Below are 13,389 nucleotides of genomic sequence, written 5' to 3'. Positions count from 1 at the left end.
TTCTTCCCTTCCTCCGTTCATGTCAGAAGAATCGAATCTTTATTTTATTTATAATTATTTTTACCGGGCGAGTTGGCCGTGCGGTCAGAGACGCGCGGCTGTGAGCTTGCTTCCGGAAGATAGTGGGTTCGAATTCCACTGTCGGCAGCCCTGAAGATGGTTTTCTGTGGTTTCCCATTTGCACACCAGGCAAATGCTGGGGCTGTACCTTAATTGAATCGATTATTTCAGAAACCAGTCAAGCGCCAAGTCTGTCATTTTTTGAAAAATGAAAAAACTGTCTAGCATCAGACAACATGTTATGGTAGGGGTTGTAATATTTTAGTTTGAAAGTATTATATCTCTTAATACTTTCTATCTAAGGAAAAATAGTTTGTACTTATTAACTTTGCTGTAAAAATGTCGGAAAAATTTTCCACTCACCTGGTTTCTGAAATAAACGAGTGTTGCAAACATATTTTTATGGGATAATTCTTGAATTTTGAAAGGAATTTGTCATAAACCCCATATTTGTGGACCGAGCTCGATAGCTGCAGTCGCTTAAGTACGGCCAGTATCCAGTAATCGGGAGATAGTGGGTTCGAGCCCCAGTATCGGCAGCCCTGAAGATGGTTTTCCGTGGTTTCCCATTTTCACACCAGGCAAATGCCGGGGCTGTACCTTAATTAAGGCCACGGTCGCTTCCTTCCAATTCCTAGGCCTATCCTATCCCATCGTCGCCATAAGACCTATCTGTGTCGGTGCGACGTAAAGCAAATAGCATATTTGTGGAAATAGAAAATATTTTAATAGGTTTAGACTGCATTGCTGATACAAATATAATTATTAAAAAGATGAAATCAGCAAAGCCTGCTCATCATGACAGGAGGTAATGAATCCTCATAAACAAATTCCACAGCACATTCTGTCTCTGTAGTAGACCATTGTAAAATTCTCTCATAAAAGTGTTCATATTCCATCAGGTAAGGTTTTAAGGCATGTAGGTCACGTACCTTCTTGATATTGATAGACAAAGACACCTCCGTACAGGCCATGAAGGCCCTTGGAGGAGTGGAAGGTAAAGGCTTCCACCATTGTTAACCGCGGCACGTGATGGGGTACAGTGGATAGCTCTACGCCCGGCCGCCTTTGCCCCCAGGCAAACCTGGTTCTCATTTCGGTGTAGGCTGAGTGAATCTCAGGGCCACATGCACCTCCGGAAGTGGAAATCTCATTTCTAAAATTTTCGATTTCCTGACGGGGATTCGAACCCACATCCTTCCGGGCGAAACGAGCACGACTTTACCGCCTCGGCCAGGCAGTCCCTTTCTTCATATTGATGGGTACCTAAAACAAACAATAACAAAGAATAATGTAGGGCTCAGACCAGGTACTTCCTTGGCTGAGTAAGAAATATAACCTTCTCCTTTTACCCTTGCATTCCGAAAAATATTACGCGTGTGGCTTTGTTTGTGTACCAATCCTCGTTCCCTTTTAGATACAGGTTCGTCTTCTGAACTTCCAGACATATCACTATGATTATAGAAAACGACAGTAAACAAAAGAAACACTTTTTGAATCAGTTGTTCACAAAACTACGAACAAGCGATTCCAGAAAAACAACAATGGCAATAAAAACAGCTGAACAACTGGCTATTCTGAATTCAGAACAGCAGCTCCAACTGGAAATGTGCGGCACATCACAAAAAGTACCAGCAGTTTACTGCAGAAACCAGCCAACCGGTGTCACTTAACTGGTTTCTGAACTAAATACGAAATTCAACGTAATGCCTGACTATTATACGAGAACGTTCCTTGACTGGTTTTAGTGCCGAAATGTGCGTATACCCTCTTAGTAACATACTCAGCCATTAACTCATTTTCTATTTTTTGGCACTTGGCTGCTTTCTGAAATAATCGATTCAATTAAGGCCACGGCCGCTTCCTTCCAACTCCTTGGCCTTTCCTATCCCATCGTCGCCAAAAGACCTATCTGTGTCGGCGCGGCGTAAAACCGCTAGCAAAAAATAATAATTTACAGCCTGAAAGGCATCTTCTTCTTCTTTGTCGTTTAGGCCTACTGAGGACCACGGGGCTCGTATCTACTCTTGGGTAAAGTTGTTGCTTTCTTCTTCTTCCAATACTCCTTCATTTGCTGACTATGAGCCAGCTTTCTCTCCTCGGTCCACTTAGTTCCTGTAGTCTTCTTACTTGTAAGGGACGTTGGGAAAACTCCGTGTCGGATGGCTTGACGGAACAGTAGTCGGTCATGAGTTTGTTCCGGTGGAATATCTAGTTGTTCCATATCTGACTTAACTGACGTGATCCATTTGTTCTTAGAAGCCTTGCCTCTTCCTGTTACTGTGAATATCCTGTTGGTGAGTCTTTCGGAATCCAGACGGGCCAAGTGTCCATAAAAGGTCAGGCGCCTTTTCCTTATAGACGTGACAATATCCTCCTGGTGTTCATACAGTTCATTATTATGGCGGATTCTGTAAGTGCCCCCTTCCTCTCTGATTGGTCCTAATATCCTCCTCAGGATCTTCCTCTCTTTTAACTCCAGCTTTCTGAGTGGGCCCTTCCTAGCCATTACAAGGCACTCAGAAGCATACAGAACAGATGGTTTGACTACCGAGTTGTAGTGTCTGAGCTTGAGGTTCTTGGAGAGGCACTTAGATGAATAGATACTACGACACGAGTGATAAGCCCTTTCAAACTTGGTACATCTGGCATCTATGGCTGGGTTCTCGCTCTGATTCGCAGAGATCCATTCTCCCAAGTACTTAACCGCAGGTACTTTTCGTATGAGAGGAATTGTAGAAGGGGGCTCCTTGATATTGGTCATAAATTCAGTCTTCTGGATGCTGATTTTCAGACCAGTCTTAACTGCTACACAATAAAGACTCTGTAAGTTGTAGGTAGCCTCCTCTATATTGTTTGCCAGTAGAATGAGGTCATCGGCAAAGGCTAGGCACGGGACAATGAGGTTGTCTCTCTTGTACCCAAGCTTCAGTCCAGCTGCCGGTGGTAGCATAGTTCTCCATTCTCTAATGATCTTTTCCAGGACACAGTTGAAGAGAATGCAGGAGAGACCATCACCCTGTCTAACTCCTGTTCTGATTGGAAAGCTTTCAGATAGTTCACCTCTGAACCTGACATTGGACGTCGTGTTCCTCAGAGTGGCTTGAATAAATCGTAGGGTCTTCCCATCCAGACCAAGTTCCCTTAGTATGGAGAAAAGGGTGTCTCTGTCCACAGAGTCATAAGCTTTCTGAAAATCTACTAGGACCACCACCCAGGGATGTCCACCTCGGCTTTTGTAATTGAGAACTGTCTTAAGATTGTGTATCTGTTCTGGACAAGATCTAGTCTTACGGAAACCAGCTTGGTATTCACCGAACTGTGAGTCTAGCTGTGTGGTGACTCTATTAAGCATGGCTACAGAGAGGATCTTGTAGGTAATTTGTAACAAGGAAATACCTCTATAATTGTTGAGATCTGTCTTACTTCCCTTCTTGTGGAGGGGGTGAAAGGCATCGTTAATAGTGTGTTGTCCTATAATTTCCAAATTATGGGTTCGATCCTAGCTTAGATCACCAGTGTTTAATCCTCGCCAACGGTGACCGATTTGACAGCATAATTGCCCATCAGTATGTTTTTTTCTTATCAATATATCCTTTCGAATGCGTTTCCGATCAATATGAAGCAATTCTTTCTTACGTCACGGCGCGTTTGCGACAGAAATGCATTTTCCCCACTTTTTCGCAATACAGGTTTCTCCAGATATCCTGGATTCAGGAGGTCAATTGGACTGTATCGCGATTGATCTGTCTAAGGCATTTGGTAGGGTAGATCACTGGAGACTACTGGCAAAAAAGAGTGCAATTGTACTTGACAAAAGAGTGACTGAATAGGTGGCTCTGTTTCTAGAAAATAGAACTATATCCCTGTAAAAATTAAGAGGGGAATTCCTCAAGGCAGTATTATTGGACCTTTATGTTTTCTTACATATATCAATGATATATGTAAAGAAGTGGAATCAGAGATAAGGCTTTTCGCAGATGATGTTATTCTGTACAGAGTAATAAATAAGTTACAAGATTGTGAGCAACTGCAAAATGACCTCGATAATGTTGTGAGATGGACAGTAGGCAATGGTATGATTATAAACAGGGTTAAAAGTCAGGTTGTGAGTTTCACAAGTGGGAAAAGTCCTCTCAGTTTTAATTACTGCGTTGATGGGGTGAAAGTTCCCTTTGGGGATCATTGTATATACCTAGGTAATAATATAAGGAAAGATCTTCATTGGGGTAATCACATAAATATGATTGTAAATAAAGGGTGCATATCTCTGCACATGGTTATGAGATTATTTAGGGGTTGTAGTAAGGATGTAAAGGAGAGAGCATATTTGTCTCTGGTGAGAGTATGGTTCCAGTGTATGGGACCCTTACCAGGATTACTTGATTCAGGAACTGGAAAAAATCCAAAGAAAAGCAGCTCGATTTGTTCTGGGTGATTTGCGATAAAAGAGTAGCGTTAAAAAAATTATGCGAAGTTTGGGTTGGGAAGACTTGGGAGAAAAGAGACGAGCTGCTCGACTAAGTGGTATGTTCCGAGCTGTCAGTGGAGAGATGGCGTAGGAGGACATCAGTAGACGAATAAGTTTGGATGGTGTCTTTAAAAGTAGGAAAGATCACAATATGAAGATAAAGTTGGAATTCAAGGGGACAAACTGGGGCAAATATTCGTTTATAGGAAGGGGAATTAGGGATTGGAATAACTTACGAAGGGAGATGTTCAATAAATTTCCAATTTATTTGAAATCATTTAAGAAAAGGCTAAGAAAACAACAGATAGGGAATCTGCCACCTGGGCGACTGTCCTAAATGCAGATCAGTAGTGATTGATTGATTGATTGATTGATTGATTGATTGATTGATTGATTGATTGATTGATTGATTGATTGATTGATTGATTGATTGATTGATTGATTGATTCGGTGGTTTTTATTTTTCGTGCCTACTTGTTGTTCTCTTTCTTTTGCTATTTACTTTACGTCGCACTGACACAGATGGGTCTTATGGTGACGATGGGATAGGAAAGGCCTAGGAGTGGGCCTTAACTAATCCCCAGCATTTTCGTGGAGTGAAAATGGGCAACCACGGAAAACTATCTTCAGGGCTGCCGACAGTGGGGTTCGAACCCACTATCTCCCGGATGCAAGCTCACAGCTGCGCCACCCTAACCGCACGGCCAAGTCACCCGGTCAAATGTTTCCTATTAGATCGTTTGCACCATGCACTTGTAGAACAAAGTGAGGTGAGTCAAATGACATCTCCCAACTTCGGAATCCTGACAAATTTGTGGTACATATGCAAACACGATATTCAAGCACTCTCTTTCCGTAATCAGTTTCATCGAGATCAAGCGTTTACGCACCCTTCTTGGTCAGTTGCTCGGCAATGATACCAACTCCATTTTATCCGTTTCTGTCACCTTTGTAGAACAGTTTGAATGATCTTAGCCGTGGCTCCCGTCAACTTGCTCCTTTGAACACATGCGATGTCGACATGTCTTCGTTGCTAAACCTCTGCCAGTCCAAATGACTGTCCGGTCAGCATGCCGGTGTTACGAGTTTTAGTGCGCAAAATGTTGGGTCTTACTTTAGTAAATATTTCATCTTCTTGCCTCAATTTTACAGAGAGGTGACCTTTGTCCGTAACCCAATTGCGTGCCGATCTACCTTTTACTATATTTCTATTGACGACTACTTTCATTTTAATTGTATTTTGGCATTAATAACTTATTTTGGCACCCACAATAGCCTGTATGCTGCCGTTGACTCTACGCAAGTTCACCCAGCAACAATCCTACTGCTAACACTGGCCAGTTAGCATGTTGCATAATAATAATAATAATAATAATAATAATAATAATAATAATAATAATAATAATAATAATAATAATAATGTCATTTGTTTTACATCCCACTAACTACTTTTACGGTCTTCGGAGACGCCGAGGTGCCGGAATTTAGTCCCGCAGGAGTTCTTTTACGTGCCAGTAAATCTACCGACACGAGGCTGTCGTATTTGAGCACCTTCAAATACCACCGGACTGAGCCAGGATCGAACCTGCCAAGTTGGGGTTAGAAGGCCAGCGCCTTAACCGTCTGAGCCACTCAGCCCGGCTGTTGCATAAGAACCTAGTTCTTAATCATTTCCAGGTTGCTTCACACCATGTCCTCAAGACCTAGACATCCAAATTTGTCAGGCTTGTTCTCGGGAATAATTTTTTTTAGTCACATTTTACAACAAACAGGGTTTATTTCAGGCCTATTCTACTCCTGAATCTGATGTAGTATTCATGGCTACACTGTTGACGAGAAATTACTCCGAAACAAATAATGTAATCAGATGCGACGAACAAATTCTAAAGCTTTATATGTTTGGGATATATAAATGAACATTTGGAATTATACATTCAAATGAACACTTCGATATGTTAATATCAATTAATATAGCTATTTCACATTACATTAAAATGCACAAAATTATTATCTCGATATGAGAATTATAATTAACACCGATATTTGCTCATTCTATTGCTGTACTAATGAACGTGCTCTAAATACAATATGTTAATGTGGTGGTAGTTAGCCTTTCTTGAATTTCTATTCATTTTTAACCAATAAAATAAAATAAAATAAACTAGCTTTTGTACCCATTCTTGAAGTGTCAGTTTTTGCACAATCTATACTGATATATAACGAGAGACTGGAAGTTTGTGTCTGTGTAACTGGTAATCTCAGAAACTACTGGACCGATTTTTAAATTTATTTCACCATTTCAAGGATATCACCATTCCGGTAACATAGGTTATGTATAATTCCGGAATATCAAAGGGTTCCCGTGAGAACCCTGATTTGTGACTTTAGACACATTAGCATAGACTAATACAGGCGAAATTTAAGCCTCACGATGGACAGAACAAAACTCGGTAAGTTCCTACGGGACACCGAAAACCACATTTTAAGGCCCTAAAATCAACCGTTTTCGACATATTGACACCGCACTACCCCGATGTAGGTACTGGATGATGAAATCACCGGCCGTAACCATGGCAACGTCAGCTCACGGGTTCTAGAATACTGTACAGGACTACTCTTCGAAGTAGGCAAGTGCGTGGGTGTAGGCACCGAAGTGGTTTCAAGGCCGATTTCTAACTATCGCCTCGGTGAGAATGGGACTCGGCAATTCACCTTTAATCATATCGACATAGATAGATCAGGGCACTCTCTTACACTTAAACACTAGAACAACACACTATAATCCAAATACCAATGACACACATAATATTAATAGTAAGAACAATATTAATAATGTTAATAATAAATCAAATGATAACTGAAATACACTTAAATAAAGACTATCAGGCGACTTGGCCGTGTGGCTGTGAGCTTGCATCCGGGAGATTGTGGGTTCGAATCCCACTGTCGGTAGCCCTGAAGATGGTTTTCCATGGTTTCCCAATTTCACACCAGGCAAATGCTGGGACTGTACCTCATTTAAGGCCACGGACGCTTCTTTCCCACTCGTAGCCCTTTTACTATCCCATCGTCGCCATAAGACCTATCTGTGTCGCTGCGACGTAAAGGAAATTGTGGGGGGGGGGGGGGAAGGTACCCTCTGGCTTGCTGTGAGCACTAATGTTTGCAGATAGAGAATTTCATGGCCTGGTCGCAGTTGTAAACAGTAGTGTACATAGTTTACGATTATGGCGAAAGAGGAGCCAGATCTTATATTGTGGCCAAGATAGGACGAGAGGTAAGAAAAAGGTGAAGAGAGATAGTGGGAAGCATTAGTCGAAAATATTCTGTGTAGATGTGATAACATGTGAAGTTCACGGCGCTGTTGCACTGGAAGCCACGACAGCTCCTGATAACAACGGGATATAATGAATATACTGTAGATAGTGTCAGAGAGTGAATTAGTTGCACGTTTCTTAATTCGAACCGAGAATACATATTGAAATAGTAGTAAATACAGCACTGAAACAACTAGGTTTTATCATACGAAACGGGAAGAACATAAATAACATTAAGACTTTATGTGTTCTCTGTAACTCATTCGTGAGGTCAAAATTAGAATATGCATCCGTTATATGGGTGCCAAATTACAAAACGCGTATTAAAATTGAAAAGGTTCAAAAGAGATTATTACGGTTTATTTATTACAAGAAGCATAATCAGTCAGCGTATCATATAGTCACTTATTAGAAGAATTTATCTACAGTTCATTAAGCACTCGCGGAGAATTTTACCTACAGCTGTTTCTACACAAAGTTATAAATGGCGTTATAGATAGTGGTGATCTAGTGGCCAGAATAAATCTAACTTGCATAAATGGACGTACTTTTACAATCCCTTATCCAACATATTAATTCATAAAAATTCGCCATTAATAAAGATGTGTGGTACCTTTAATGACTTATTCAGAAACCACGACATAGATCTCTGTGTCCCTAACAGACTTCAAAAAATGTCTAGTGATTTTCTTTAGTGAATATACTTCAACAATCTCAACAAATAGCATCTCATAAAAAGAAAAATGAATTCATTACACTATCTCTTTGACAATAATACAAGTGGAATTCAATTGTCTATAAACTACGAGATATTATTCTTACACTGTTAATCATGCACCTGACCTTTCGCATATGTGTGTGCCTGCACACGAAGTTTTAGTTCTTCCTACTTATGTAATCAGGAGCCAGTAATTCTAGATGTGATTATTGCCTATTGAGTAAATTTAGGGTCTCAGTCATAATAATTCACAAGTTAGTCACTGAAGTAGAGTATGGTACGATTGTATTGTTTATCAATATTGGAGGGATATCCGGTTTCATGAAAGAATATAATATAATTTGTTACTAGTACCATAATAATAACTGGTTGAATTTAAAGAGATGCAGATGCTTTTATGGACTATGGGAATTACACGGTTGAATCAAGTGCACAAGGGCACGGTCAGCAGGTGATTATTTGTTACACCACTGTATTAAACTTCGGGTTAGGGCGTATACGATAGAAAGCTGGAAATATATACATGAATACGTCTCTCGGGATCGGGTGCTAAATGTACGGTATAAGAATTATTATTATTATTATTATTATTATTATTATTATTATTATTATTATTATTATATCGTACTGACACAGATAGGTCCCATGGCGACGATGGAATAGGAGAAGCCTAGGAGTGGAAAGAAAGCGGCCGTGGCCTTAATTAAGGTACAGCCTCAGCATTTGCCTGGTGTGAAAATGGGAAACCACGGAAAACCATCTTCAGGGCTGCCGACAGCGGGGTTTGAACCCATTGTCTCCCGGATGCAAGCACACAGGTGCACGCTCCTAACCGCACGGCCAACTCGCCCGGTAAAGAGAATGAAGAAATGCATTCACATTTAGTATTCCACTGTCATCACACTAAAGTTCGGCCCATGGCGAAATGATTAGCGTGCTGTCCTTTGGTCCAGAGGATCATGGGTTCGATTCGCGTGCCGAGGATTGTTTAAACTTTATGGGTTAACTTCGATGGATTGGGGGTTGGGGTTGCATGTGTGTGCCGTCTTCATCATTATAATTCATCATACGCAGGGTCCCAAACTCATAGACGCGCAGGATTTCCGTATGGAATACAGTTCAAATCAATCTTTCTTGCAAACGTGGTGGTGGTTTAAAGAGGAATTACAACTTGCTCAACATCCTCTCTTTAGAGTAATAAAAAACCGTGAAAACGGAAAAGATGCGAAACTTCAAAGAATGGAGGCATCGGCAAAAGAAAGCCGACGAAGTGCGTGAATATTAAAAACTCCCTAGGCCTCGCAAATACAGTGCAAGAAAACCAAGGGAGATCGGACAGGAAAGATGAAAGTGAGGAGACTGACATAAGTAAGTGGATGCAATACCGGACTCAGCCAGGTGAGCCGTGGTTGCCAATCCATGCGTCCAGGTTGGGAGACCGTGGTCTCCCTTTCAGAAACCTCTTACAATAGGCAGGGGATACCGTGGATGTATTGTACCGCCCACACCCACAGCGGTATCTTGAAGCGTTATCTGATCCCGTAATGATTAAGAGGGGTGTCCTAAAAGGCAGTGTTTTGGACCACTGCTTCTTATGATGTACCGTGTATAAATGGGGGTTGTTCGAACAAACAGAAATGTGACTGAATTGGTGGATAAATTTCCCGAAATTGGAACTGATAGAACTAGGGTAAGTGAAACGTTATCTGGTCCCGAAATGATTCTGGGAGGTGCCCCGCAACGTAGTGTTTCTCGACCTCTATTTTTTCTTATATACCGTATGTAAATTATATTGGATATTGTCTAGTAATCAGTGAGAATGAGAGGTCTGCTTGTATGAGGCTTCACAATCGCCTTAAAACTCTCAGAGTACCGGTAGTCGAGTAGTAGTTAACAATTCAATCGCGAATTCTTCCAGACGAACTTGTCGTCTACAATACCGGTCAATGCTTAATTTTATTAAGACTATATCCAGGTTTGTTACGAATCATCTCACACCACTGCGAACGTTCTGTCGCTGAGTAACATTTCCTCGGCTGTCACCCAAAGTAGTCGTGTGGTTTAGAATTGATAGGCCGGACAAAACTCGTCTATCATATATTTGTCAACTTTCTCGGATGTGGACCTAGTTCAGGCCAGAAGTTATAAAAGCCATCATCATATGGTGTTCTGCCTAATTGCTGGTCCTAGACACTACCACTATCCCCATCTCCTCTGCTTTCTTGGTCTTCTGATATCCTCCATTCTTCACTTCATTTACCGCTATTATTCTGCAACATTTATTCTTCTTTCCTTCTACCGTACCTTCGAGAGCTATTGCGAAAAGCAGTTTCCCTCTCATAACATGGCATATCTAGTTGTCTTTCCTCTTAAAAACAGTATTCAGGAGAGTTCTATGTTCTTTGACTCATTTTAGTACAACTTCGTTTCTCATTCAATCCACCTTTTTTTTTCTTTCCATTCTCTACCAAACCCACATTTCAAAAGCGACAATCCTAACCTTTTCTCCCTTTCTACAATCGTATGAAAGAACACTCCAAACAAAAAGTTTCACAAGTATTGTTCTCAGTTCTAACTCCATTGTGTTGCGTAATAAGCGTTGGTTTTCGTTAAATACTTCCTTTTCCATTGCTATTCTTGTTATTCTCTCAGTATCACGTGTCCAATTTTCATTTAGCATGCTTTCCAAATATCGATCAGTTTAACGTGCACAATTTTGCCTTCTGATATCATCACCTCCATTTCTTTCCTGTTTATTACTCATATGCGTTTCATTCTGTACCCTTCCATCTGCCTTTGAGGATCAGATCTAGTGTTTACAGTTCACAACCTGTAGGATTCTAGCAATATATAACAGATTTGTAAGATTCAGGAAGTGAAATGAAATGTACAGCTATTGATCTATGCAAGGCCTTTGATCGGGTTGATTATGGAAGATCATTGAGAAAATTAGGCCCGTTGAAATCGACAAAACAATTGACAGAATTTGTGGCTAAATTTTCCGAAATTAGAACTCTGAGAACTAGAGTAAGTGAAGCGTTATCTGATCACGTATTGATAAAGAGGTGTACCACAAGGCAGTGTTTTGGACCTCTGTTTCTTATGATATACCGTATATAAATAGGGGCTGTTCAAATAAACAAAAAAGTGACTGAATTGGTGGCTAAATTTCCCGAAATTAGAACTCAGAGAACTAGAGTAAATGAAGCGTTATCTTGTTCCGTAATGATCCACAGGGGTGCCCCGCAATGCAGTGTTTTTGTACCTCATTTTTTCTTTATATTATATTAGTAAGGGACTGGATTCATGTATAAGGCTATTTGGGGATGATGTTATGCTATATGGAGTAATAATAAATAAGTTACAGGATTGTGAGCGACTGCGAAAAATATCTCGACAAATTTTTGAGATGGAAAGCAGACGATGGTACGATGGTTAGTGGGTTGAAAACTCAGATTGCATTTTTCACAAAGAGGAGAAGTCCACTCAGTTTCAGTAACTCAATAGTAGTACCTCGGTGTTAATATAAGGAAAGATCTTCATTGGGGTAATCACATCAACGGGATTGTAAATAATGCTTACACTTATCTTCACTGGTTATGAGGATATTTAGGGGTTGTAGTAAGGATGTAAAGGAGAGAGCGTGTAAATCACTGGTGAGACTCCAATTAGAGTATGGTTCTAGTGTATGGAACCCTCACCAGTATTACTTGATACGAGAACTGGGGAAGATCCAAAGGAAAGCAGCACCATTTGTTCTCGTGATTTCCGACAAAAGAGTAGTCTTACGAATATGTTGCAAACATTGAGCTGGGAAGACTTCGAAATAAGAAGACGAACTGCTCTTCTAAGCGTAATATTTGGAACGATATTAGTAGACGAAAAAACATGAGTTTTTAAAAGAAGGAAATATGATAAAATGAAGAATAGTTTGACTTCAGGAGGACAAATTTGGACAAATACTCGTTTATAGGAAGAGGAATTAGGGATTAGAAATATTTATCAAGGGAGAGGTTTGATAAATTTCCAGCTTCCTTTAAATAATTTTAGAAAAGATTAGGTAAAGCACTGATAGGAATCCTGCCACCTGGTGGACATCCCTAAATGCACATCAGTGGATAGATAGATAGATAGATAGATAGATAGATAGATAGATAGATAGATAGATAGATAGATAGATAGATAGATAGATAGATAGATAGATAGATAGATAGATAGATAGATAGATAGAATGATTGATTGATTGATTGATTGATTGATTGATTGATTGATTGATTGATTGATTGATTGATTGATTGATTGATTGATTGATTGATTGATTGATTGATTGATTGATTGATTGATTGATTGATTGATTGATTGATTGATTGATTGATTGATTGATTGATTGATTGATTGATTGATTGATTGATTGATTGATTGATTGATTGATTGATTGATTGATTGATTGATTGATTGATTGATTGATTGATTGATTGATTGATTGATTGATTGATTGATTGATTGATTGATTGATTGATTGATTGATTGATTGATGCAAGTAATGTAATTCCTTATGTAGTCAGTCGCTGTTAAAAATGGTGCGAAAATATCGTTCATAGGGTCAGTTAGTGCGTGAATTTCAGTGCGACTGGCAGACTGATATGTGATAGCAATTTCTGGCTCGGTGAGGAAAGCAACGGGAAACTACCTCACTCCTCATTTCCCGAGTATGCCTCTTCAGTGACGCCTATGCCAGCTGATGGCAGATCTGTGGATGATCAAGCCAGCCTTCGGACTGACTACTCAACATACACTCTTCCATATAAGTATTCGCGTCAGAA

This window comes from Anabrus simplex, chromosome 9 (genome assembly GCF_040414725.1).
Source record: "Anabrus simplex isolate iqAnaSimp1 chromosome 9, ASM4041472v1, whole genome shotgun sequence".
NCBI classification, from domain to species: domain Eukaryota; kingdom Metazoa; phylum Arthropoda; class Insecta; order Orthoptera; family Tettigoniidae; genus Anabrus; species Anabrus simplex.
The sequence above is the reverse complement of the archived record's forward strand: the minus strand, read 5'-3'. Positions refer to the sequence as shown.